Source organism: Balaenoptera acutorostrata, chromosome 16 (assembly GCF_949987535.1).
Source record: "Balaenoptera acutorostrata chromosome 16, mBalAcu1.1, whole genome shotgun sequence".
NCBI classification, from domain to species: Eukaryota; Metazoa; Chordata; class Mammalia; order Artiodactyla; family Balaenopteridae; genus Balaenoptera; species Balaenoptera acutorostrata.
The window spans coordinates 32,164,396-32,191,981 of NC_080079.1; the positions used below are offsets into that span (position 1 = coordinate 32,164,396).

At 45.0% G+C, this 27,586-nt stretch overlaps 1 protein-coding gene across 1 annotated transcript in view; it reads left to right on the forward strand.

The window, feature by feature from the left end:
- The window catches only part of TLL2 (tolloid like 2), a 135,743-nt gene that overhangs the window by 3,474 nt on the left and 104,683 nt on the right, over positions 1 to 27,586 (forward strand). The window lies entirely within an intron of this gene.

Below are 27,586 nucleotides of genomic sequence, written 5' to 3' on the forward strand. Positions count from 1 at the left end.
TTACTAGCAAACAATCTATTTGATGCTGTAAAAAGGGACGCTTTTAAAATCAGATGATTGTGGAGTGGGAGTGGGCCTGGGAAGCCCTCCTGGCCTGGAGCTGGTAAAATGCGTGGGACTTCCTGGGTGTGGTCTCTGTCAGGCGTCCTCAGCTCTGCTGTTTGTTTTTCATCTGATACTGTAAGTGAGGTCAAGAGTTCAACTGACAGTAAATTACAAGACATCCTTCCAACCACCACGGCCCTGAGAACAACTTTTGCAAAGCTTCTGAGGGCTTCTCCTGGTTGCTTGCCCTCACCCATAATTCTTTAGCTGTATTCAGAGCCGGAGGCCAGGATTCTTGTCCTGAACCTGCCTCTTACTCTTCGTATGGCCTTGAGCAGGTCCTCCACGTCTCCATGCCTCAGTCTCCTCATCTGCAAAATGGGGGTGGGAACAAAACTGCTTGCCTTTTAGGATAGACATAAGGCTAGTTGTAGCTGTACTCCTGAGAGAGCAGAGTCTTAGACAGGACTTGTGTGTAGATAAATCATTTAGGAGGTGACCCCAAGGAACAGGGTGAGGGAGCAGGGCGACTATGACAGGGAAAGAGGAAATCCAATGAAGGGAGTGGAATTGAGGTAGCTGCTTTAGTTGATGGGGCCATGTCCCCACCCAGCCCTTCCATAAGGCCTCCCATAATTATCTGCCCAGGGAATAGGAGGCTGGAGCATTTATCCAAAGGCTGCTGTCCTTCATTGTTTGCTCCCTTTTCCAGTTTCTATTCCTGTGCAAAAAACTACCCAAATTCTGTGGTCTAGAACAACAGCCATTTTACTATGTTGGTGGGTCTGTAGATCAGGAGTTTGGAAAAGGCACAGCAGAAGTGGTCTACCTCTGCTCCCCAGTGTCTGAGCCTCTGCTATGAAGACTTGCAGGCTGGAGGTGACTTGACAATTGGGGGCTGGAATCATCTGGAGGCTCTCTTGTTCTCTCACATCTGGCAGTTGAGGCTGGCTGTTGCCTGGGGCCTCAGTTGGACTGTTGGCCAGAACCTACAGGTAGCCTCTCTGTGTGCTCTCCATGCGGGCTGATTAGGCTTCTTCACAGCATGGCAGCTAGATTCTAAGTGTACACATCCCAAGGGAACCAGATGGCAGCTGTATTGCCTTTTATGACCTTGCCTCAGAAGCTACGTGTCATCACTTACACCATGGTCACAAGCTCTCCCAGATTCAGGGGAGGGAACATAGCCCATCTCTCCACGAGAGGCATGTCAAAGTCACATTGTTAAAAGAGCATGTGGAATGGGGGCTGTTGTTGCAGCCAGTTTGGGAGAATATGACCATTCCTTGAGGCATGAACTTCCCTGCACCTGCGTGGGCGGGCTCCTTGAGCTCTACGGATGCCGAAAAAATTCTCAAGCAGAAAAGTGGGGAGCCATGCAGTGGTTGCACGGAACTGCCCAGAGTTGAGCTGAGGGTATGGGACTCAGGTCACCAACATTGTCTACCTGAGGCTCAAACGATATGCAAATAACCTTGTAAACTGTAAAGTGCTCTGTAGCCTTTTGGGTTTATTAAACCCAAGGGAACTGGCTGACAGCAGCTTTACTTTTCAGCTGGTGGCTTGATAAATGACAGGGCCTTCACATATGATAAACATATAGATTCCTTCATCAATAAATACAGTCGGCAGTCCCTGACGGCTAATGGCTCAGGAGTCAGGGTGAGGGTGCTGGCCTGGGAACTAGCTCTTTCCTCACGAGCAAGTCTGTGGTCCTTCCTCTCACTTTTAGACCTGACTTCTGCCTGGAATTTGGGGCCCCACTCCATCTTGTCATTCTGTCCCAGAGACCGTGACCTTACCAATCAGCTCCTTTTTTGGGGGGTCACCGGAGCCCTCTAGGACAGCACTCTCTGGGCAGCTCCTGCCAGCAGCGCTCACGTTACTGATACGAGGCTGGAATGTCAAACTGTGTGAGGTCAGGGATTGTTGTCTGCTTTGGTCACTGCTGTAAGCCCAGTGCCCAGCGACACGTCGTAGGTACTCGTCAATATTTGCTGAATGAGGGAATGATGATTCTGGCCCTGTGTGGGTTGGGTCCATGGCTGAAGGGACCTCCAAGCTCACTGTCAGCCTGGAAGGGAAGCAGAGCCATCCCAGTGGGCAGCAGCCCTCCTGAGAGTGCTGCAGGTGGAGCTGGGGGATGTGGTCCTGGGCAGCGCTCCCCCAGAGTTTCCATCCTTCATGGCAGGGGCAGGTGCCCTGGATTCTTCTGTACAGATGTGAGGCTTCCATGGTACCTCCTGGAAGGCTGTCTCCCTGGCACAGCCTGTCCCCAGAGCGGGAGGTGCCATCTCCCTGGCCCCTTGTCTCTCCCCAGGGGCCACACCCAGGTGAGGGCGGCTGGCAGTTTTACAACTTTATTTTTATCCCTACTTGTCATGGTGTCCTTGCTGATTCGGGCAGGTGCTGATTTGATGGAGTTAAAATATTTCAGGGCTGCATGGAAATGAAATGTTTATCTTTCCCACTTCTCCAGGCAGGAGGCGCATCTAGTCCACCTCTGTCTCCAATTTTTCACCCCTGAAGTGCCCGGGGGCAGGGCATGAGGTGGTTAAGAGCTCGGGCTTTGACACTTGACAGACCTGGATCCAAAATCTGCCGCCCATGCCAGGCTTTGTGCCCTTGAGAAAGTTACTTAACCTCTCTGAGCCTCAGTTTCCTCCCTTGAGAAGGACTACTATTCACTTCTCAGGGTCATGGCAAGGGTCAAATGATAGAACGTTTGTCGCGTCCTCAGCACATTTTCTGGACGAGGCAAGAGTTCAGTGATGGATATGTACATTACTAGAGCACAGAGCAGCTGCTCACAAGTACTTCTTGAACTCTTGTTGAAATGCTCTGGAGGAATTTGAGTTTTTGTGATAAGTGAACAAGTGATTTCATGTAGTGTATTTAGTTAGGGATTCTTAAATTCAGACCTGATAATTATTGGTAAACAGGGTCTCAAAAGTAAGTGAAGGGTGAATTTTTTTGGTATGTGAGTTATAGCCCAATAAAGATTAAAAAGAGAAAGTCAGTGATGATGAGGAGGGGCCAAGGCAGAGGCTGGGGGAGGAAACGCACCGTCTTGGTTCCTGCGGAACTGTCGGCGGAGAGACACAGGCTGCCCACACTGAGGGTTCGGCTAACCGAGTAGGCAGAGAACGTGTGGCCATCAGGTGCCCAACAGAGCCCAGAGGTCCCAGCCAGGACCGTGACTCATGCTGGGGGGCGCAGGTGGTGCAGCATCTGGGGGAGGGGAGGTCAGAAGGGGAACGCGTCAGCCCCTTTTGTGCAAGGATGTTCCAAAAGCTGAATGATAGTAAGAACACCAGCCTGTTGACCTTCACCCCAGCCCCCGGAGTAGGCAAGCAGCTGGGATGGTTCCCATTTTGCATCTGGAGACACACCCTCAGGCCTAGACCCTCTGCCCGACATTGGTCCGCTTTTGACTTCTGACGCTATCTCTGTAGGCAGAGCTCTACACTGGAGACAGAAAAGTCTCCAAGTGGGTCCGCAACTCTGATGTCAGTAGAACCCGTTTTTCCATCTTTCTCCTCCCAGCCGTGCAGCGGTCAGTATCTTGCACCCTCTCCTGGGGGTGGTGTGTGTGTGTGGGGGAAGTACCCTTTACTCCTCCATCCAGCCCAGTGAGAGGAGAGGAGGAGCCATTACGACAGCCCCTAGTCTGCAGGGTGCCTGCCAGGCCGTGGGTGCTGAGGAGCTAAGTGCCAATCAGACCTCAGCCCTGCCCCCAGGAGCTCCTGGGCATGGCCTCCTCAGCGGGAAGATGCTCCTGATGGAAGCCGAGTGCAGACAGGCCAGCAGCACCTCCCATCAGCTCTGGACCTTCCCCCGACCGCTGCTTCTCCCGCCACTCTCAGGGCTCTCCCCGGCCCGGGGCCATGGTTGTTTGAACGCCTAGCTCGTCGCTGGCCTGTTGGTTCGGTACCCAAACTTTGGAGTCAGACTGACTTGGATTTTCTTTCTCATCTCTATCACTTACTGGCCGTGAGACCTTGAGCGAGTCCCGCAGCCTTTAAAGTCTCAGTTTCCTCATGTACATCCTGCAGTTAAGAGATACTCCTAGTTCACAGGCTGTTGTTGAATGAAAGGCACTTGATACTGTGCTGAGCAAATAGACGCACTCAATAAATGCGAAATAGTGCTGTCGTTTTGTGGCCTCCGAAGATCCTGTGGTGCGCATTAAATTGAATTACACAAACAGCATCACTTTCTGTTCCTATGCGAGCGCTGAGGAGTGAACTGACTCTGGAGGCGCATTGCTGGGCTTCAGATCCTAGCTCTCCCACTGAATGGCTGTGAGGCCCTGAGCCAGCTGCTTAAGCTTTCTGGATCTCAGTGTTCCCACCCACAAAATGTGGATACTAGTGTCTACCACAGAGGGTGATTATAAAGGTTGGATGAGTTAACATAGACCAAGCACTTAGTGCCTGGAACACGGTAAACATTCAGTAAATATTGTTGTTTTTATTATTATCATCCCACAGAAATCCAACAAGGTTTCCAAGAGCAGGAAACCAAGTATCTGAACAACTGGAGCAGATGATGATGTCAGAGTTTTATGTTTCCTAGCGATGCTGATGGCAGTAGTTCCTCTATATCCAGAGACCTTGCTCTAAAAACAAATCTGCCGTGGCACTCACTGGCTTCTTTGGTGTTAGGCTGGGGGTTCCACGTACTGCAAGCCAACCAGATATCCAGGCCCCACCCGAGAAGCCAGCCCCTGACTGGAGATGTGTGAATGGTGTTGAGTCTGAGCCTCCGTTCAGCCAGTGGTTCCTCCCAGCCACTCCTCTTTCCAGCAGCATTCCTCCAGGGTCCAAATAGCCGAGCTACAAGCAGGATTTGGGCCCACGTCGCATTTGATGGCAATGCACATCCTTCTACGATAGGTAGTCAAGCAATCTGAATAGAAGCTGTAACTTCACTGGTCCCCAAACCTTTGTCTTCTCACCCCTCACCATGTTTTTCATGAGGAAGGACAATGATATTAACCTCTCACAGTGGTTACAGCATTGCCTTAGCATTGTTTATAAAGCTCCTTTCCTTCTGTTCTCTCCATTGGTCTCTCAGATAGCCAGGAGATGATCTGGGCACTCACGGGAGATGCTCTGAGATCTTATGATCTTGTGGTCATTGCAGGACGAGGTCTGGGTGCTTGTCCAGGGGAGAGGCTGGGCTAGGGCCCGCACAGGACACTGAACTTGTAAGCAGTGGGACAAACACCTCAAACCCCTGTTCTCCCCTTGAAGCACACCGCCTCTCCAACCCTGGAACGACTTCTCCTCTCCTGGATCCCTGACCCCCCAGTCAACAAGCATCTCCCTGCTGCTCAGTCTGAAGGTCATATTTGTACACTTGTTCCACAGAGCACCATAGCCCACCGCCTTCTCCCCACTTTTTTCTCCGTCCTTGGCTAGGAACCCAACAAGGATGAGACAATTCTGGCCTTCAGAGTACTCTTAGTCCCAAAGCATAGGGAAGAATAAATGAATCATACAAGGTGTTGAAATGCAACTTTCTCCCTCTCTGTTCCCCCATCCCTTTCCCACACGGCCCGGGGCAGTGCCTGGGTGTCAGGTCAGTTGAGGACGATGGCTCCAGCCACTCTCCCTAGCCCAGAGGGAGAGGGCCTTGATGGCCCATGTTTCCTAAGGAAGCCTTGGGTGAGTGGCAGCCTGGGTAACAGAGCAGAGCAGTGAAACATCCTGTTTAAGAGACTACTTTTGGCATCAGGCAGCCCGTGGCTTGAAGCCTGCCTCTGTCCTCACTGCCTGTGTGGTTTTGACTAAGTTTCTTAACCTCCCTGAGCCTCAGTTTCTTCATTTAGAAAATGGGAATGATATGAAAACCCATGAACTAGGTTTGTTTGCAGATTGAATGAGGCAGTGAACAAGAAGTGTTTAGCAAGCGGTCACTAATTTTTAGCTATTCTCCTTGCTATTATGATTATGCCTGTTATTGTTCCCCATTTAAGAATTTCCCTATAAGTGACAATTTCTCAGTGGCCTGTGTCGGCTTATCTCTCCCTCTGCAGAGAGTTCTCTTGGGATCCAGAGCGTGCAGCAAGTGATAATTTATTGCTCCACAGCTCGCTTGCTCTCATCCATGAAGCAGGGAGCGGGTAACAGATAAACCAAATGCATAGAAGCAGCTTTCTCAGGGTATCCTCTTAGCCCGCTCATAATACGGTTCTGCCCGGATGCAAACATAGCGACAGGAACCGAACTTTCCTGCTGATTGGTTACAGACCTATCTGTGATCACACCACCCTCTAACCACTTCTGTCAATTACCAATAAATATTCTCAAGCTCGCCTGCATGAGCACTTGAGTGTTGATGTTCAGCCCCGAGTCTTCACCCGCTCCACCAGCTGGGCCACTTATCTCCCCGCTCATCCTGCAATTTGCACCAAGCCTCCTCCCCTTCCTCCCGCCGTGGTTACTGGCCTTGAGTTGATGTGAGTCCTGCGTGAGCCAGTTTCCCACAGGAGCAGGCCACCTTCCGCCCTAACTCTTTTTCCCATCCCTGGGTCAGTTCTCCTTCCCGCTGAGCCGGCACTGCTTCGCCATCCTCTCCCCCTGGGCTCAGAGTCGGCCGTGGTTCGCTAAGGTCTGGGCCTCATGGTGGCATGTGCCAGGTGGCACCTGGTCGTGATGCCAGGCGCTTCAACCAGAAACCCGGTGCCATCCTGGATACGGGTCTCTCCCTCCCCTTCTCATGCAGTCCAACCCAAGTCCTGCCAATTCTGTTTCCAAATTTAGGCCCATCCACTCCTCTCCATCTTTACTGCCACTGTTTGGTCTAAAGCCCACCGGCTCCCACGTAGGCTACTGCGATGGTACCTGAACCCGTCTCCCTGCTGCCCCCTTGCCTCCCAAAATCTGTTTTCCATGTTGCAGGCAGAATGATCTTTTTGAAATGCACGTTTGATCATGTTTGCAAAATTAGACCCACTTAGGACCGTCAGTTTACATATCCTTTCCCCCCCAGGCCTTCTCAGGCCTGATCTCAATCAGGTCCCTTCTTTTAAATCTCTCATCACCTTTGTTTCCCTGCACGTTTTACAGTCCGTAACTGGGTATTGGAGTGACTATTTATTTGCTCAATGTCTGTCTCCATATCAGACAATGAACTTCAAGGGGTAGAAATTAGACTCATTTGGTTTCCCAGTCACCAGCACAGTGCCTGGCACATGGTGGGTGCTCAACCAATATTTGCCAAATGAAAAACTGAGCAAATGAGATACTATAGGGATTTGGAAAAGGCATCAATCACTGTAAGGAAGTCAAGGAAGGCTTCCTGGTAAGCCTGGTAAGCTAGTGAGGGGTGGTGCAAATTGTCATGTGTGTTTGCATAGGAGGGTGAGAAGACCATCCGCTAAAGAGGAAGTCGTTAAATAATATGGATCTGTGGGTGTTTTAAAACTCAAGCAACTGGTCTTTTTTTTTTTCATGAAGTTAAAAAAAAATCACTGCTTTAGGAAAATTAAGTTTTTATCCATTAATTTCCAGATTACTATAGATGAAAAGATACAAATTAGACTAAATTGGAAGCTTTTTTTGTTATTCTATACTTGCATAGCCTTTCAAATATTAATTTCCTAGGATATGTGAGGTTTCCTCTTTGGTGTAATGGCCACTGACCTTCTTATGGGATGCAGGTGAAATCACTTGTCAATGCAAAATGTGTTAGAACTTGATGAAATAAAGCTTTGAGTTTGAGAAATAAAGATATATTTAAAAAGAAAACAAACAAACAAACAACTCAGGTGAGCCCTGAGTTTGGCCTGGAAGGATGGAAAGGATTTGGAGAAACTGGGATGGAGGGGAAGGCATTTCAGGTAGAATAAACATCATGAGTCAAGGCAAGGCAGCAGGAATGCTTTGGATGTGTCTGGAGCTGTGGGAATACCTGGTTTACTTTGCAGAATAGTAGTGGCAAGATTGAAAGAAGCTTGGAACAGTGAATGTCAAGCTGAGACATTTAAATCATGCCCCTTAAGAAAGGGGGAGCTACTGATGGTTTTTGAGCAGATGGCCGTTATGATGAAGACAAATGATGTTTAGGATCTGTAGAAGCGGGAAATAGGAGGACCACCAGGGGTTCTAGGCCTGGGAGCATGAAGTCCAGACTTGGGCCTCAGGAATGGAAAGGAAGGGAAAATGCGGGAGAGATCATGGCTTTGTGTGTGGGAGAGGTCCCAAGCTGAGCTCTGTCTCAAAGTCTAGTGAAACATAAATGAGTTCATCCAGAGATGCTCAGCAAGCATTGGGGTGCCCTTGAGATGGGCCAGAACGGGAGATTATTTTTTTTTAACATAAAACAGTTTTCTTAATTATACAGCTAATATACATCCACTGGAGAACATTTAGAAAATATAGAGAGCAAGCAAGAGTAAAAATTTCTGGCAATTCCATGGCGGAGGAGTAACCGTTGTTAACACTTTGTTGTATATTCTTCCAAAATTTTTTCATGCATGGTTGTAATTTTTTTAAAATGCTACACATATAGTTTTGAACCTGCTTGTGTTTCACTTTCACTTAGTACCATGAACCTCCTTCCACGATAATAAAGATGCTTATGTAATACATGTACTTGTATGGCATCAATTTAAGTTGTTTGGTATAGATGCACCATAATTTAATTTAATCAATCCTCTATTATTGGACATAAAGATTTTTTCCCCCAATCATTTCTTTTGCTATTATAAACAATCATGCTGGAGTCATCCTGGATTTTTGTGTATGTTTTAAATTATTTTTTTAGAAAAATTTCTACCCGTAGAATTGCTGGGTCAAAAGTATAGATGCTTTTAGGGCTTCTGATTCTTTTTTTCAAATTGCCCTTCAAATTTTTTTTTACTCCTTTGCACTCTCATTAAGATTAACATTTTTGTATTCTAGTCTTTAAAATCTTTGTTGGTTTGATAAGAGAAAAATAATTTACAGTTTCTTCAGTTTGCATTTATATTGTAATGTATTTCTTTTTCAAATAATTTTGAACCTTAAAAAATATATTTTGGGGACTTCCCTGGTGGTCCAGTGGTTAAGACTTCACCTTCCAATGTAGGGGGTGTGGGTTTGATCCCTGGTCGGGGAGCTAAGATCCCACATGCCTCAAGGCCAAAAAAAAAAACATAAAACAGAAGCAATATTGTAACAAATTCAATAAAGACTTTAAAAATGGCCACATAAAAAAAATCTTTAAATATATTTTGACCATTTGTATTTATTTTGCTGTGTGAATTTCCTATTTATGGGCTTTTTTTTCTTCTTATTTATGGACTCTTTTTCTTTCTGCTTATGTTCATTTTTTAATTAGGTGGTCATTTTTTAAACATTTTGTAGGAACTGTTAGAGATTAGGACTTCAACCTTTCATCTGACACGTTTGTCACAAATAATTTTTGGAGAGAAGAGTTTTAAAAAGCAGAAAGCTTATCCTGTACCATATCACTCACTTGTTCCATGGAGATGATTGCCTGGCTCTATCAGTTAAGATCAGGTTAAATGGCTAGTAATGAACCCATGGTAATTGGCTGTGGCCATCAGGGGCCAGTTGGGAGACTGAAACCACATCAGTAATTTCAGAAATAATTCAAAAATTTAATATAAAGGATTATTAACTAGCAAAAGGAGGTAGAGAGAACTTTAAAGAAAACAGGAATAGAAGATATAGGGAGCAGCTACTAGGGAAGGAATACATTTGGAAGAGGTCACCCCACACATACCCCTCCCCGGCTGTACTTCATAGGAGAGGGTATGGCTGTGACCCACTGACAGTTGGAGAAGTTTGTTGAGATGCTACAGGAAGAGGCTGACAAGTGGGGAATTGCCCACTGGAGTTTGGGCAAAACTCTGAAAGTTGGGTGCCAATGGGTTTCCCAAACACTGCTGGTGGCCACTCTACAGGAGCAAGAAAGATGAGGCCCAGAAGCAGGAAGAGAATTCCCTTCCTCTTGCAGTCCCTCTAGTGCCCTCTACTGACAAAATCTAATGTGCCAGCTGACAAAGGAGAAATGTTTCCGGGGTCCAGCTTGTGTCACAAAGCATGACAAAGAAGGGTGGATTTAGAGCTGATAGGCAATATATTGATAGCTGGAACACTGGCCTAAACAAGCCAGAAGTTTCTTTCTTTCTCACATCGAAGTCTGGAGGTCCGCAGTCTATGGCCAGTATGACAGTGCTGCTCCAGGAAGTCCTCTAGGGTCCAGTCTCCTTCCAGCCTGCCCCTCCACTCTCCCTGGCTGAGGCCCTTGTCCTCATGGTCCACGATGGTAGCCAGAGCTCAAACCATCACAAACACGGTCTGGACATGGAAGGCATGGAAAAGAAAAAGAACAAAGAATGTGAGAGCAGGTTCCCAGGAGATGCCATCTGCCATCTGCTTTCCTCTCATTGGCTGGAAGTTAGTCACATGACCATGGTCACATGACCATGTAGCTAGCTACATGGGATTCTGGGAAATATTTCTTCTGGAAGGTCTGGAACTGAACATCATAGTTTCTGTTGTTAGGGAAGAAGGGAGAAAAGGTATTGGTGGACAATAAGTCTGCCACAATAGACTACTTGCTGGAACTTTATGAAGAAAATTTAGTCAAAGTGATGATAGGCTCATGACCATTATTGAATGTTAACTAGATACACAAGGTAAGATTTTAGAGTAAAATCTTTCAGAATGTTAGAGCTGGAAGTTACCCTCGGAATTATTTATACCGTTTTTCATGTTTCCTATGAGAACCCTGAGGGCCTGAAAGGGCAGTAATGAGTCCAAGTTCACATGGATAGCTCCCGGCATGCCTGGAGGTGGACCCCGGGTCTCCTTTACTCTCCACCTAGTGTATCTTTCCACTCTCTGCACTACTTAGGGTCTCCATGGGCCTTTGTCTTCAGAATGAGTCCTGCTTAATTGCACTGGTAACTTGATGCTCCACAAAAGATCATTCCACAGTGGAGGTATTAGAGCTTATGAGATATACCTGGCCTTGGAATCAGGCACATAAGATGCAAAATTAGAGCCTGGGAAGCTTCTGGGTTTTAGGACCTAAACTGCTCCCTTTTCTCCGTTACTGAGTGGAAGCCATGTGAGCTTAGACAGTGGGAACATAGCAGGTGTGAGACAGCAGTAAGTCATATGCTGCTGGAATTAAGCAGTGAAAAGTGTTATCTTAGGCCAAAGTAGCCATTCAGTTTACCAGTCAGAATGCCATCTTCCCATTTAGCTATGGAAATAATGGGAGGATTTTCTTAGAACAGCAGTACAAGCCAGGTGCCAGCAGGAACCAGACTTTACCCCAGATGTTTCAAATGAAGAGACCTTCATGAAGGGACTAATTACAGAGACAGGGTTAGGATGCAAAGAAGGGTGTGAGACACCCAGAGACTAGCAAGTCTCCCCTGTGGCTGAAGAAATGGGAAGGGAACCGTGTTACGGCTGGAGCTGGAGCTGTGCAGGAGGGGAGGTGGCTGAGTCACTTGAAGTATAGTTGATTTTCAATATTGTATTAGTTTCAGGTGTACAACATAATGATTCAGGGTTTTTTTGCAGCTTATATTCCAGTATAGGTAAGACGGTACATAAGACAGTATATAAGACAATGGGTATAATTCCCTGTGCTATATAGTATATCCTTGTTGCCTATCTAATATATTTTATATATAGTAGTTTGGATACAGCACCAAAGCAGGGAGAAAGCAGGGAAGAAATGCCTGCAGCTCTCTGCTCTCTTCCGTCTGATCTGCCAGGGTCTCCTCCTGGTTGAATGCAAGCAGAAGCCAGAGAGCAGTGAGACATGGAGGAAGCAGTCCACAGGATCCGCCTTCCTGGGCACAGAGCAGGGCAGAGAGTGTGGAAAGTAAGTATAAAAAGAATAACTTGAATCATAGCTCAGGCCTTGCTGCAGATATTCTTTCCCATGGATAGAACTATTTTTAGTATTTTTACAATATACATTTGTAAATGCCCCATGTGTGGCAGCTCCAATGCCACTCCCTCCCCAGGCCAGTGTCAGACATGGCTGATTGATCACAGCTCCTTTTCCTGAGGGTCCAAGAAGTCACCTCACAGCACTTAGAGAAAACATCACCGATTGAGTGGGATGGGCATGTGAGATGAAATACATTTGGAGCTGTAAAACTTAACTGGCCTTGCAAATATGGCCTACCTGCTCATGCTAGTCTGGTAGAGAATCTTTTTTTCTGGGGAATTAGCTGAGCAGGTATTTCTTAAGCCAAGTGAGTCCTGCTTGGAAAGCCAAGCTGTAGCATTTTTTTTTTAATTGAAATTTTTTTCAATTTTTCAATTTAATTTTTCAGTACTTCAATTAAATAAAATTTTAAGTGAAGTATAGTTGATTTACAATATTATGTTATTTTCAGCATAATGATTCAGGTGTTTTTGCAGATTATATTCATTATAAGTTATTACAAGATAATGGGTATAATTCCCTATGCTCTACAGTATATCCTTGTTGCCTATCTATTTTATATATAGTAGTTTGTATCTGTTAATCCCATACCCCTAATTTGTCCCTCCCCCTTCCTCTCCCCTTTGGTAACCACAAGTTTGTTTTCTATATCTGTAAGTCTGTTTGTGTTTTGTACATACATTCATTTGTGCTATTTTTTAGATTTCACATATTAAGTGATATCATATAGTATTTGTCTTTTTCTGTCTGACTTATTTCACTAAGCATAATATTCTCTAGGTCTATCCACATTGCTGCTAATGGCAGTGTTTCATTCTTTTTTATGGCTGAGTAATATTATATACATGTATATATGAATATCTTCGTAATCCAGTCATCTGTTGATAGGGACTTGGGTTGCTTCCATATCTTGGCTATTGTAAATAGTGCTGCTACAAACATTGTGGTGCATGTATCTTTTTGAATTAGTGTTTTCATTTCCACCAGAAATGGAATTGCTGGGTCATATGGTATCTCTATTTTTGGTTTTTTAAGGAACCTCCATACTGTTTTCCATAGCGGCTGCACCAATTTACATTCCCGCCAACAGTATACAAGGGTTCCCTTTTCTCCACATCTTCTCAAACATTTGTTATTTGTAGACTTTTTGATGGTAGCCATTCTGACCTGTGTGAGGTAATACCTCATTGTGATTTTGATGTGCATTTCTCTAATAATTAGCCATACTGAGCATCTTTTCAGGATTGACTTTTAACATGGAAAGTCCTATGGACTTTCAGGTCCTGCTACTTTTCTGGTGTGCACGCTCAGACCCTGAATTCAGACTTTAAGTGACTTTGAATAGAAAACACCTAGCTGGAACAAATGGCCGATGGGTTATGGACATTGCCAGCATGGTTTAGGGCATAGCTGGCAAGTAGGTCCCAATTCATCTGCCATTTCTATCCATTTGTGCTGGCCCTCTGTAGACTGTGTTGAGATGGATTTGGAGGCTGTGTCCAGGTTCGGTGGACAGGAAGGTGTGATCAATGAAGGATATTTGCTCTGGGACAGAGAGGCTAAGAGGGGTACATGTGTGTCTCATATTTGTCATCACTGGTTTCGAGTCAGCAGATGTGGCTTCTACCTGTGCTACTTTGAGCAAGTCAATTAACCTTCCTGGACCTTAGTTTCCTTACGTGGAAAGCAAGGACATGGCTTAGGTGACGTTTAAACTCTCTCCATCTTAGAAATGCCATGATTCAAACTAGTTTGGGTTTTTTTTAAGTCTTTCATGTAGAACTTGGAAAAAGTCTGTTTGATCCAATTAAACTATTTCCAGCTCCCCACCCCTCTCTGCCATATGCTTGAGTAACTAAGCCCTCCATGCCTGTGAAGGCCATTTCCCCAGGCTGGAGCAGCTGGAGACCCTGGAGACGGAGGTCTCCCATACTAAACAGATTCTCCTCTTTAATCTCAACCAAAAGATCCAGGAGGCATGATTCACATCTCGCCCTGTTTCCTCTCCTCTGTCCTCCGCAAGCCTGCACCTCTCGCCTCCTGCTCTGCAAACATGCCTGAATGCAGAGTCCTGAAATTTAGGTTCATGGTTTCAAAGTTCATGGTCCTGAGAATAAACAAAAAAACTATTGTGGTTGCATAGAGCTGTGGACCCCAATAACACCGCCCCATGAATATTTATAGCGTGGAACTACAAAAGAACATAGAGGCCATATTGTATTTCCTAGAACTTTCTTTCCATGGGGTCCTTTCTCTGTGGATCACTTTAATGTAAGCTTTGCTTATTTAGTTGCACACTTTAAGCCGATTAACTTTTCACTAAAAAAAAACCTCCCTGTTTGTTTGTACATACACTCCCTTGACAAAGATTCACAGAAAACTGCTTTAAACCTGTTAAATCCCTCTGCTGGAAACTTGAAGTGAACTAAATGTGTCTCTGGGTAGGATTTCCCTGTAACTCTCCCTGCCTCTGGCCCCTCCCTGTTTCCTGAGAGAAATTCCAATGGTTCGAAGGCTCCAGATTTAGTTCCTCCGGTAAGGTAGTCTCAGCTTCTCTCTAGGTGACTGTCTTCTGGAACTTAGCAAGGTCCTTCCTGAGCAGCTTGTTACTGGGATGGACAAATGGCAGTCCCTGGGTAGATGCCTTACGCTTCTCTAATAGAAATTGTAGAAACCAAACAGAGCTAGAGGGACCTCGAGACATCACCTCCATTGGTCTCCAAACTTCAGTGACCGTGAGTCACCTGTGGGGGTGGGCGGGATATGAACTTAACATGCATATTCCTGGGCCCTGTCCCTGGAGAGTCTGATTCCGTAGATGTGGATGGGGCCTGGGATCTGTGTATCAACACTCCTTAGACACTTCTAACAAAGCGGTCTGTGGCCCCGCCTTGAGAATCCCTGAGCTGGTTCAGCTTTCTCAATGTATGGGTGAAAAAACTGACACCAAAGGGAAAAGTGGTCCACCCAGTGTCACATGCAGCATCCAAGCGCCCTCTTCCCAGTGTAGGCCATGCCTGTGATTCCATACTGCTTTAACGCTGGCCTTTCGTGTCCCAAGATGCAGCTCTACCATGGAACATTTGCGATTAGGCCCATAAGTGGGAAACTAATTGAAAAATAAACCTGCAAGGCCAGGCTGTAGTGTAGAAATGAAAATCAGGGACCGGCCTGGTTGGTGGAGGTGAGGCGAGATGAGGTCAGGTTAGTACCTGCTGGAGGTCACCCCTGCAGGATAAATCCAGGACTCTGTTGGTTTGGGAGTGAGCCCTGGGGTAGGGCAGGGCCTGTGGCTGGGATGGGCTGGAAGACTGCAGGGGGTGAGGCGGGGAGTTATCCCCCAGCCGTGGCAGCCCTTCCTGGGCCTCCCGCTCTCTGGGTGCCAGGAAGCAGTCTTGGGGAGGGTGTGGCTGGTAACAGAAGGTGACAGTAGAGTTGAAGGGGTCTCCCTCTGACTGGCTGGGCTTCTGCCTGGCTCACAGACCTCCCAGCTCTGCAGGCCCCAAGCCAGGGGCCACTTAGAATCCCCAGAATCCCTCCTCGAGACTCTGTGGATCTCAGGGGGCGTTGGGGGGAGGGTTGTGAAGAACCCTCTGGCCAACCCCTCCTGTCCTCTGTCCCCTCCAGTCACCCCCACTGGACTGTCTGGTCTTGGACAGGCCAGCAGCTCATCTGGGAACAGACCTCTTACCGCTGACCATGAGATCAGGCCCCACCTTGAATCGCAGTTCTAGAAACGGGTTCCTCTGTGAGGCAGTGAATGGGCTCCAAGTTTAGAGCCAAGAGGTCTGCCCTCAAGCCCCGCCCCCTTCTCACAGTTGTAAGTTAACAGGCTGGTCGTGGACTTCCCTGAGCCTGGCTTTCCCCCATGAAATGGGGCTGACGCCTTTGCCTTGCCATCCCCTGGGACTTCGGTGAGGAGCACTCCTTCTCTCACTGGCTCACTTACGAAAACGGAACGTCCCAGAACTGAAGGTCCTTGCCAGGCCCTGAGCAGGGTGCTGGGGTGGGGTGGGGTGGGGAAGAATGTGTGTGTGGAGGGGATACAAACTGTGAAGTGCTGCACCCGAGTGAGGGACTCCTTGTGCCCAGCTCCATCTTGGGTGCTCTAATAACCCTGGAATTTCGTTCCCTGTGTCTGAGACTTCCTTTTGCCCCTGCCCAGCCTCTCGGTTCCTGCAGCCTCACCTCCTGTCTCACTATCGTTGACGGTCCACGTGACTGGGTCCCCACTTCAGCCAGGGCCCCTCACCAGGTCCCTTCTGCTCCTGCCTGACAGTGCCTCACTGTTTCTCCCCTCAGGGCCTTTGCACATGCTGTCTCTTTGACCAGCATGCCCTTTTTCTTGTTATCCACTTGCCAGACTTCTGCTCACATGTCACCTTCTTACTCAAGTGTCACCCCCTCTGCAAGGCCTTCCCTGATCCCACCCCCAAGGCTGAGTTAGTCCCTCTTCCTATCCACGCTTCCATCCCTGCCTGAGCAACAGGGGTTACTTCAAGGCAAAGACGCATGGCAGTTGGGAGTTAGAATTGAGAGGTGGCCTAGAGCAAGTTGCCTAATCTCTCTGAGCCTACTTTCCTCATCGGACAAAAGAGCATAATTATGCTTATTGCACAGAGTCGCTATCTTGAGGGTTAGAAGAGTGTGGAGAGCCTAGCATGTGGCTGGTGCTCAAGAAGTATCAGTCCCTTCCTTTTCAGTGCCTTGGTCCTTAGAGAAGAATTAAAACACCAGATTTGGAAGAAACAGAGAGAGCTGTTTCAAGATAAAGGGGGATGTGTTGGAAGGGTGTGAGCTCCCTGTCAACAGAGGGTTGTGAGAAGAGGCCACTCATGCATCACATGGTGGGTTGGACCCAATGACCAGTAGGGCCCCTTCTAGTCCTAGGAAGATTGCTGAGCATTGCAGCAGTCTCTAAAAAGTGTTCCTTAGGACGGAAGATTCAGTGAAAAGAAATTCCAGGGCAACCACATTGGCAAATGCTGCATTCTCTTTCTCTTCGAGAGTTGTGATGTTTGTTAGGATTGTAAAGGCTCTGAGAAGTACTGCAGTAAAGAAAAGCAGTTCACTGCCGGGAGGCCCGGGTTTGATCCCTGGTCAGGGAACTAAGATCCCACAGGCTGTGCCAAGTGGCCCCAAAAAATGAACCTATCTATGAAACAGAAACAGAATCAGGGACATAGAGAATAGACTGCTGGTTGCCAAGGGGGAGGGGAGTGGGAGAGGGTTGAATTGGGAGTTTGGGATGAGCAGATGCAAACTGGTATATATAGAATGGATAAACAACAAGGTCCTACTGTATAGCACAGGGAACTATATTCAATATCCTGTCATAAACCATAATGGAAAAGAATATGAAAAAGAATGTATATATATGCATACTGAGTCACTTTGCTGTACAGCAGTAATTAACACAACATTGTAATTTAACTATACTTCAATAAAAATAAATTTTTAAAAAAAGCTTTATTGCTTTGCCAGGCAAAGGGGACCACAGGGGGCTAATGCCCTCAAGATTGCGTGTCCCGCCCTGGAGGGGTAGTGAGGAGTCTTACAGTGTTCAAGGAGCAGGTCGTGATCAGCTCGTGGGCATTCTTCTGATTGGTTGGTGGTGAGGTAATTGGGAGTCAGCATCATCAACCTCCTGTTTCCAACGGGTCTGGGGTCTGCGTGCTTGTGGACAGCGTACAGTTAACTTCTTCCACCTGGTGGGGGGTTTCAGTATCTGCAAAACAGCTCAAAGGACACAGCTCAGAATAGTATCAGAAGTCCTTGAGGAAGAACTAAAGGTCCTTGACTTTGTTTAACGGCTAAAGTATTATTATTTTGTCTTACTTGACTGTTTTCCTTTCTTTCTGCATTTTCTCACTTCTCTGATTAAATTTATTCTTTGACTAAAGTTTTTCTACAGACAAAAGGTGGGTGGAGCACATGGGTAGAAGTCTGTTCTGGGAAGGCTCATAGGGTCCTGCTCAGTTACAATAGCATTTCTTATTAACTTCTTAGAATGTGAAACTTTGGGAAAAGTTGGCTTGGTGGAGGAGGGCTGTGATTTGGGAATCAGGGAGGACTTTTTTGACTTAGAACACCCATGAAACCTCATCCTGCCTACACAACCTTGGTCAATTCCTACCTCCTCTCTGGGCCTTCCTTTGAGGTTAATGTATAGAAGGCATTTATCCTGATCCCTGGGACAGGGTGCTGTTTGCTTCGGCTGTTTGCTTTGGGCAAGATGCTGTGCTGTGGAGACCCCGAGATGGGAGCTGCAGTGATGGGCCTTTCCCTGCAAGGATTAGGTCATCTTTTGCAGCCTCGAGAATCAGGCTAATGGAATCAGATGGGGAACGTGACATAACTTTAGAAACTGAGAGACTTTACAGATATTTATTGTTATTACAGTAGTGTGCTAGAGCTGGCTGTTACCTGCTTGTGAGAGCCGAGTGTACACATATTCTCCATCTCCATGTCTTGTGATCTTGAAGTCAGCCTCGGTGGGAGTATTTACACCAGGGAAATGAGCCAACGCTACAAATTAAGGCTGTCTCCTCACCCAGGCAATTGTTAAATATCAGTACATCTTTGATTATATATCATTCGAAAGTATTTCTTTAAAATGTCTCCTTTTATATTTTTAAATTTATTATATAATAGCTTTAAAATTTTATTTGACTGGTTTAAAGGTTTCTGTTTTTGATTTCTGAAAAGCAGTTTTCCTATTGTATCTCATAATCTATTCCTGAAATAGTCACTAGCCAGAGCTTCATAACAAAACACTACCACCAGGTGACAACTCCCTGAATTGCAGGTTGGAGGTCCAGTGGGGTCAGCCAAGACTGGAGCAGATGGCATTCCCATTGGTGTGCCTTTTAGATCTTTCCTATGGCCTATCCATTCAAGGTCTACATTTCTGTGAAGAATTACCCTGCTTGACCTCTTTGTGGCAGCCATGAAAGGCATAGAGAGGTGCAGGGGAGCCTGGGACCGAGGGGGCGTGGTTGCTGGAGGCAAAGCCCCTGGTGCCTTGAGTCAGTGCTTCTCAGACTTCTCTGTGCACACGTCCTGCCTGGGGATCTTGTTAACATGCAGCTTCCGATTCAGCAGCTCTGGGGTGGGCCCTGGGAGTGGGTGTTTCTATCAAGCTTCAAGATGAGGTCAATGCTGCCCGTCTAGAGATTACATACACTTTGAGTAGCCAAGGGTCGGCGGTGGTAGAAGAAGAAAGTTACCCGGGTGATAGGAGTCCTTCCTTTGAGTCTTCTCTTAGGAGGCTGACATGTTTTACCTTTTGGTAACAATTCAGTAGCTCTGTGTTTTGAATGTATAGACTTGGCTCATTAGATCCTAAGTACTGTTCAACCAATACGTCGATTTAATTTTAATTTTTATTATTTATTTTTTTAGTTAGACTATGTTTTTTTTATTAATTAATTTTTATTGGAGTATAGCTGATTTACAATGTTGTGTTAGTTTCTACTGTACAGCAAAGTGAATCAGTTATACATATCCACATATCCACTCTTTTTGTCTCCCCCCTGGGAAAATAGTATACCTTTATTTGGGACAATGATTGAAAAATAACTGGTCAGTTTTTGCCCTCACCCTATGATTTGATGCAGAAACTCTGCTCCCTCTTTTAAAGAGCTCACCTGATTAGGTCAGGCCCAACTAGGGAAGTCTTCCTTTAACTTTTCTTTTATTTGTTAAATTAAAAAAAAATTTTATTGGAGTATGGTTAATTTACAATATTGTGTTAGTTTCTGCTGTACGGCAAAGTGAATCAGTTATACATATCCACATATCCACTCTTTTTTAGATTCTTTTCCCATATAGGCCATTACAGAGTACTGAGTAGAGTTCCCTGTACTATACAGTAGGTCCTTATTAGTTATCTATTTATATATAGTAGTGTGTATATGTCAATCCCAATCTCCCAGTTTATCCCTCCCCTCCTTACCCCCTGGTAGCCATAACGATTTAATTTTTAAATCTTTTATTTATTTGTGATTTATTTTGGTGTATAGTGTGAGGTTCAAAGCCAACTTGAATTTTCCTCAAAGAACTAACCCATTGTCTCAACGTAATTCATTGATTAGTCCCCCTCTTTCCACAAATTTGTGAGACCTCTTTTGTCATATATGAATTTTCTTATATAGACTAGGGATTGCTTCCAGACTATCCCACGTTGCAGGGTTGTTGAAGCTTTATAACATATTTTGATGTCAAACGAGACCAGCCTTCCTTTGGTACTCTTTTTCTTGACTGTTATCACCTAATTATATAGATGAAGTTTAATATCATTTTGTCAATAATAAAAAAATTATTGAGGTTTTGATTAAAATGTATTAAACCTATACATTAATTTGGAAAGAACATTTCAGAGAAAGACAGAGTGTGTCTTTCCTTTCCTGTCACTTTTTATAGCTTTTAGTAGAATTTTACAATGTCAACATAGTACTACTTTTTGTGTCAAGGTTTTTCCCAGATATTTGATGCTTTTTGCTGCTATTTTAAACAGAATTTATTATTTTATTTTATATTATATTATTTATATTATATTGCTGTACATTATATAAAATTTTACTTTATATTATTTACATTATATACTTATAGCACTTAGCCACATGTGGCAGTTTAAATTTAAATTAATTAAAATAAAATAAAATCCTGAGGAGTATCTGCTGAGCTCTAGCATTTCAACCTGACATGCTGGTCTCTGCTGGTGAAGCCTGTACTCTTGACCCTTTGGCTCTGGCTATAAATCCTCCTCTGTGGCTTTTCACCCTGACCTCAGGGCTCTGCTGGTCCACTGGCCCTCTCTGCACCTCTGCATCCTCCCTAGGTGTGTGGGAGCACTCAGAGCCCCAGACACCAGGTGCTGGGGGCCAGATTTGGGAGTACCCTGGGCCCACGTCTCTGGACACTCCCCTCTACTCATGCTGTCCCATTGCCCCTGTGTGTGGTGGATGGGCAGCTTCTCCCAGACTTGAGCCTCACTGGGCTATGCCTTGGGGAGTTGGCTAAGAGCCTTATGTGCCCAGGCTCCCTCCCACCACATGTCCCGCTCCTGTCCTCTGCCGTGGAGGGCTTCCTCCTACTCCCCCTTCTCTCTGATGGGGACTCCCCTGCGTCATATCCAGCTCCTTCCCTGAAGTAGCTTTCACCCTTCTTCCCTCACTGGGGCCACAGTGGCAGAATGGATGCAGGAAACAAGACTCACTCTGTATTGAAAATTCACCAGTTTAATGTTTTCAGACATTCCCATCATCTCAAAAGGAAGGAGACATGGTTACTTCCCAGGCAGGTGGCTGGGAAGTAATCTGACCTTGCTTTGGGGATTGAACTCACATAAATAGAATTAATTTCTATTAATTTGTCAATATATATTTTTACTAGTTTTCATTTCCTTTCATTAATTTATCAATAAATATTTCCTGAGCATATTCTCAATGCCAGACATTGTTCTGGGCATTACAGGGATACTGCAGCCAAAAAAGTTGGCAAAAATCTTTGCCTACATTAACAGAACTTCTAGTGGTACCTTGGGTCCTGGTTTTATGGTGGCTTCCCAGCCAGGACAGTTATTCAACCTGATTTTTGTGCATAATACTTTTTGCTAGTCTTGAGAGTGGCCTGGTGACTATCTCCCATGGGGTTAAGAGCTAATGGCCTGTCCTCATTTCCTGACATGGCCTTGGCCTGTTGGACTGAGACACAGTGACCATCCCTACAGGAGAATGTGCACGTCTTTCTATTTCGGGTGTAAATAACCTTTAAAGAAGGGTCTAGAAGCTCTGCTGGGTCTCAAATTCCATCTTAGGGTGGAGAGACTCAAGGCAGAAGACAGTTCTCTGAAGCTTCCTCTAGGCATTCATTCAACAGATATTTCCTGCACGCCGACTGTGCTGAGAATGGACCTGTGGGGCAGGCAGACACAGTCCTTGCCTTCATGAGACTGTACAGATAGAAGTGAATTAACTTCGGTTGTGATGAGATCACACAGGAGAAGTTGGAGTAGAATGGCTGTTTTCGAGAGTGTGGCCTCATGACTCAGGACGGCTCAGGTGGGATAGAATGTCCTGTGACCCTTCTGGAACAACCCTTCAGAACATTCAGGAGAGGCCGGCAAGAACTATCTTGGAAAAAAACAGGAGACAAAGGCTTTCTCTAGCTGAGAGGGGAGGCTGTTTCAGAAGTGGGCTCCCTCCGTAACTCCATGGATGTAGCCCTCAAAGTCCCTCCAGTGCAGACGGAGACCATCTCTTGGGATGTGAGCCTGACCGGAGGCTCTGGTGGCATCCATGCCATCTCTTAGGTTGCAGACAGAGTCCTTCCTGTGTGCTTGGCTCAATAAATGCTTCCTTCCTGCCTTCCTCCCTCAGTCTGCTCCTTATTGTGCCTTTTTCCTGGAAGAGGAGCCATCGAGCCATAGTAGATATTGCATTGACATGGAGTTGTGACCTCCAGGGAATCCCAGAGTGACACCACCTGCCTCCAAGCTGACTCCTGATCATTCTTGAGTTCTCCTACAAGGCATTGGTTGAGATCCTTGAAGCAACTATGTTAGGAAGAGCATGTTGTGGTAGGAGTCTGGGGTGGCGACTCCCCACTGTTGCCTCAGGCTTATTTAGAATATCCAAAGCCCCTTTGGTGCTGGGGTTTTCACCCCTGGCTCCCAGTTGTATGTGGACAGATTCTACTCTGCTAGGTTAGACCAGAGCATAATGAGAATTGTCTTGGACTTGAGTCTCGCCTTTGCCAAGTTACTTGGTAAGTGATTGTGGAGAAATCACTCAGCCTCTCTGCACAACACGCTCATGTCTATGGAACGGGATCGGGGTAGGACTGGAGATGGCATCCTGATTCTGGACCTCTGTTCTGGGGTGCCAGTCACTCTGGTTTGAAGCCTGATGTTGGGGAGAAGGCTCAGAGAAGTCAAGTGATTTGCCGAAGGTCACGCAGCTATTAAATGGCAATAATGGGATTTGAGCCCAGGATCCCTCTGGCTCTAAAGCATATGCTTTTAATCAACCTGCCTCCACAGGTGAACAATACAAAAGTTGCAGGCAGGAAGTGCCTTCAGGAAGCATTCCTTGCATGGGAATCAGCCTGGGGCTACTGCCTTTTGAGGTCAAGAGGACGCCTGAGTGCTGGGCATTGAAGTGCTCAAAAGCAGATGGAGACCAAGGTGGGCTGAGCAAGCCCTGGGGACAGTGCAAGAAGAGGAGAATTCTCAGCAGCCCTCTGACTTAGGAAGCAGTTGCTGAAGAGCAGCCCTCTGCTCCCTTGCCCTGACCTCTGTCATGCTCTGGTTTGCAAACTGATGTGTGCAGGGACACCAGAGACTTAGCAAGGGGTGCTTCCATATAAGATTCTACATGATTCTATTATAAGATTCTATTCTATAAGATTCTGTTAAAACTACTGGAGGATGCCCTGGTCATGGTGATCCTTACCCCACTTTACAGAAGAGAGCCTCACTTGTCACTCATCCTGAATCCCACTGCGTGCATCGGCTGGGGTACAAAAACCTCTGAGTGCTAAAGGGAAAACGAGAAACGATTGGTCACAGAGCAGCCATCTTTGATGATGAGTCAAGGCATCTAGACCTGGCTTTCTCCTGTCTTTTCCTATCTGTATGAACTTCTGTTAAGGGGGGTGCTTGGTGCTTAGTGGAATATTTTGAATTCAGAACAACTGAAATAGAGTAAGTTAATGACAGTGATTCTTTTAAGTATAACTGAAATGTTTTCTGGACTTCTAATATTTCAAGATACGTGGATAAAAACCAAGATGAATAATTCCTTGTTTTCTTTCTGATGCAGCGTGTGTTATTCAATAAGGTGGTTAAATCTATTTTACCAAATCACATCATGAAACATTTATTACAGTTACAGTCAATCCTCATCTTATAAAATGTTTACTATTTTTTTTACTTCTTATGAACAAAATAAAAAACACAGGGGCTTCCCTGGTGGTGCAGTGGTTAAGAATCCGCCTGCCAATGCAGGGCACACGGGTTCAAGCCCTGGTCCAGGAAGATCCCACATGCCGTGGAGCAACTAAGCCCATGCGCCACAACTACTGAGCCTGCGCTCTAGAACCCGCGAGCCACAACTACTGAGCCCACGTGCCACAACTACTGAAGCCCGCATGCCTAGAGCCCGTGCTCTGCAACAAGAGAAGCCACAGCAATGAGAAACCCGCGCACCGCAACGAAGAGTAGCCCCTGCTCGCCGCAACTAGAGAAAGCCCGCACGCGGCAACGAAGACCCAACGCAGCCAAAAATAAAAAAATAAATAAATTTATTAAAAAAAAATTTAAAAAAAATTAAAAATACATTTAAACTCATGGTGAAAAATCGTAAATGTCAGGCTCACAATATACATAAGGATATGTGGTTTTTAAAAATTATTTGGGAATACACGAGCACAAAAGTTTGAGCACTTCCTTGGCTTGTTGGAGTCTTCCCAGGTCCTGTTAATCTACTCCCTTCTCCATCCGCCCTCTTGCTTCTCTTTCTGCTCTCAGAATGTGAGAAGTGTTCCTGATTATCTACCACTGTGAATACCATCATTGACACAGACGTTTTTTTCTTTGAGGAAGAGATGGCACTGTATTGTGAACTTGTGCTAAGTCTTCAGGAAGGTGGGAGGGGCTCAGGCAGCTAGAAACCATCTTTGGCTGAGCCAGCTTTGTTACACATTTCAACAAGGTGAAAATAAGTGTACATTTCAAAGATTTAAGCAAATTTGAAGTTGTGCAACCATTACCACAATCCAGTTTTAGAACATTTCTACCACCTGAAGGAACCAAAAGTTCCCTCATGGCCACTTATAGTCAAGTCTCATTCCCACCCCCAGCCGTAGGCAATCACTAACCTTTCTAGCTCTATAAACTTGCCTTTCTAGACGTTTCATATAAATGGAATCATATAATATGTAGTCTTCTGCATCTTGCTTCTTTCACTTAGCATGATGTTTTTGAAATTCATACGTGTTGTAGCGTGTGTCAATAGTTTGCTCTTTTTAATTGCTAGGTGGTTTTCCATCGTATAGAGAGATCACATTTTGTTTATCCATTCAACAGTGGATAGACGTTTAGGTTGTGTTCAAGTTTGGGGCAATCATTAATAAGCCTGCTATTAACATTTGAGTATATGTCTTTGTGTGGACCTATGTTTTTATTTCTTTTGGGAAGATCTCTAGGAGTGGAATTGCCGGGTCTTGTGATAAGTTTAACTTTTTAGGAAAATGCCAAGTAGCTTTCCCTAGGGAGTATACCATTTTACATCCCTACTAGCAATGTATGAGGTTTCCCAGTTCTCTACACCATAAGCCTGAGTTTTAATCAGTCTTTGTTACTCAAAGGCCTTCTCAGTTTTTGTTTTACTGTTTAGCGATGAGAATAGGTTGGCTCTTCCAACTCCTCAAGTCCCTGAATTTCTGGACTCTCTCCATTCCTTTTCATTCCCACTATAAATTGCTCAATTCTTTTTTTTTTAATTCAATTTATTTAAACAACAACAATAAAACAAAAAGAGTTCACCTATTTCTTCCACCTATTTCTCTTCACCTATTTTGTATATATATGGAATATCTATATAGATATAGATATAGATATAGATATAGATATAGATACACATATTTCACTTAGTATAATGCCCTCAACATTCATCCATGTTGTTGCAAATGGCAAGGTTTTGGTTTTTTTATGGCTGGATAATATGGACACTTTACATTGTTTCCATATCTTGGCTATTGTAAATAATGCTGCAATGAACATGGGGGTACAGATTTCGCTTCAAATTAGTGTTTTCATTTTCTTTAGATAAGTACTCAGAAGTGGAACTGCTGGATCACATGATAGTTCTATTTTTCAATTTTTGAGAAACCGCCATTCTGTTTTCCACAGTGGCTGCACCAATTTACATTCCCACCAACAGTGCACAAGGATTTCTTTTTCTCCTCAACTTTGCCAACACTTGCCTTTCTAGTCGTTTTGATAACAGCCATTCTAACAGGTATGAGACGATATTTCACTGTGGTTTTGCATTTCCCTGATGATTAATGATATAGAGCCTCTTTCATGTACCTATTGGTCATCTGTATGTCTTTGGAAAAAATGTGTCTTCAGATCTTCTGCTCATTTTTTAATTGGATTGTTTGATTTTTGCTATTGAGTTGTATGAGTTCTTTATATATTTTGGATATTAACCTCTTATCAGAATATGGTTTGCAAATAATTTCTCCCATTCAGTAGGTTGCCTTTTCATTTTTGTTGATGGTTTCCTCTCAATGCAGAAGACTTTTAGTTTAATATAGTCTCACTTATTTATTTATTTATATTTTATTTTATTTTATTTTATTTTTATTTATTTATTTTTGGTTGCATTGGGTCTTCATTGCTGCACATGGGCTTTCTCTAGTTGCGGTGAGCAGGGGCTACTCTTCGTTGTGGTGTGCGGGCTTCTCATCATGGTGGCTTCTCTTGTTGCGGGGCTCTAGGAGCGTGGGCTTCAGTAGTTGTGGCACGTGGGCTCAGTAGTTGTGGCTTGCTGTCTCTAGAGCGCAGGCTCAGTAGTTGTGGCACACTGGCTTAGTTGCTCCGTGGCATGTGGGATCTTCCCGGAGCAGGGCTCAAACCTGTGTCCCCTGCATTGGCAGGTGGACTCTCAACCACTGTGCCACCAGGGAAGTCCTCACCTATTTATTTTTGATTTTGTTGCTTTTGCTTTTCTATGTCATATTCAAAAAAATCATTGTCAAGACTTATGTCGAGGAGCTTATTGCCTATGTTTTCTTCTAGCAGTTTTACGATCTCAGGTCTTATGTCCAAGTCTTTAATCCCTTTTGAGTTAATTTTTGTGTATGGTATAAGATAGTGGTCCAGTTTCTTTTGTATGTGGCTCCAATTTTCTCAACATCATTTATTGAAGAGACTGTCCTTTCCCCATTGTATATTTTTGGCTTCTCTGTCATAAACTAATTGACCATATAAGCATGGGTTTATTTCTGGGCTCTCTATTTGGTTCCATTGATCAATGTATCTGTTTTTATGCCAATACCATACTGTTTTAATTATTACTTTGTAATATAGTTTGAAATCAGGGAGCATGATGCCTCCATGCCCAGTTCTTTTTAAAGCCCTTATCTTTCTTGTAGTATCCTGTCAAACACATCTAATGGTAACCAGGACGTGCTATTGACATTCTGACTCCCCATCTCTTCACTTAAAGCCATAAGCTCATTTAGTTCATCATCTGCCTTCCAAGTTAATGCAGGCAATAGTTTTACCAAATACTTCATCACTGTGTAATATTGATTGCCTTCTTCCAGCCTTCAGTAATAGTTTCCTTGATACCCACTACCTGGCCCAAAGACAATGGATTTTTATTACCAAGAAACATACCACTTCTGATAGTAATTTCTGTGTTAGTCAGGATAAAGAGGTTGTGCTGCAGTAACAAATAGCCCCAAATTTCAGGTACTTATAAAAATAATGGTTTTTATTTTCCTCATTCATGTTGCATATCCATCCTAATCAGCCATCCCTCTGCTCCATATCATATTTACTCCAGAACTTAGGGTTTTAGAGTCACCCCTA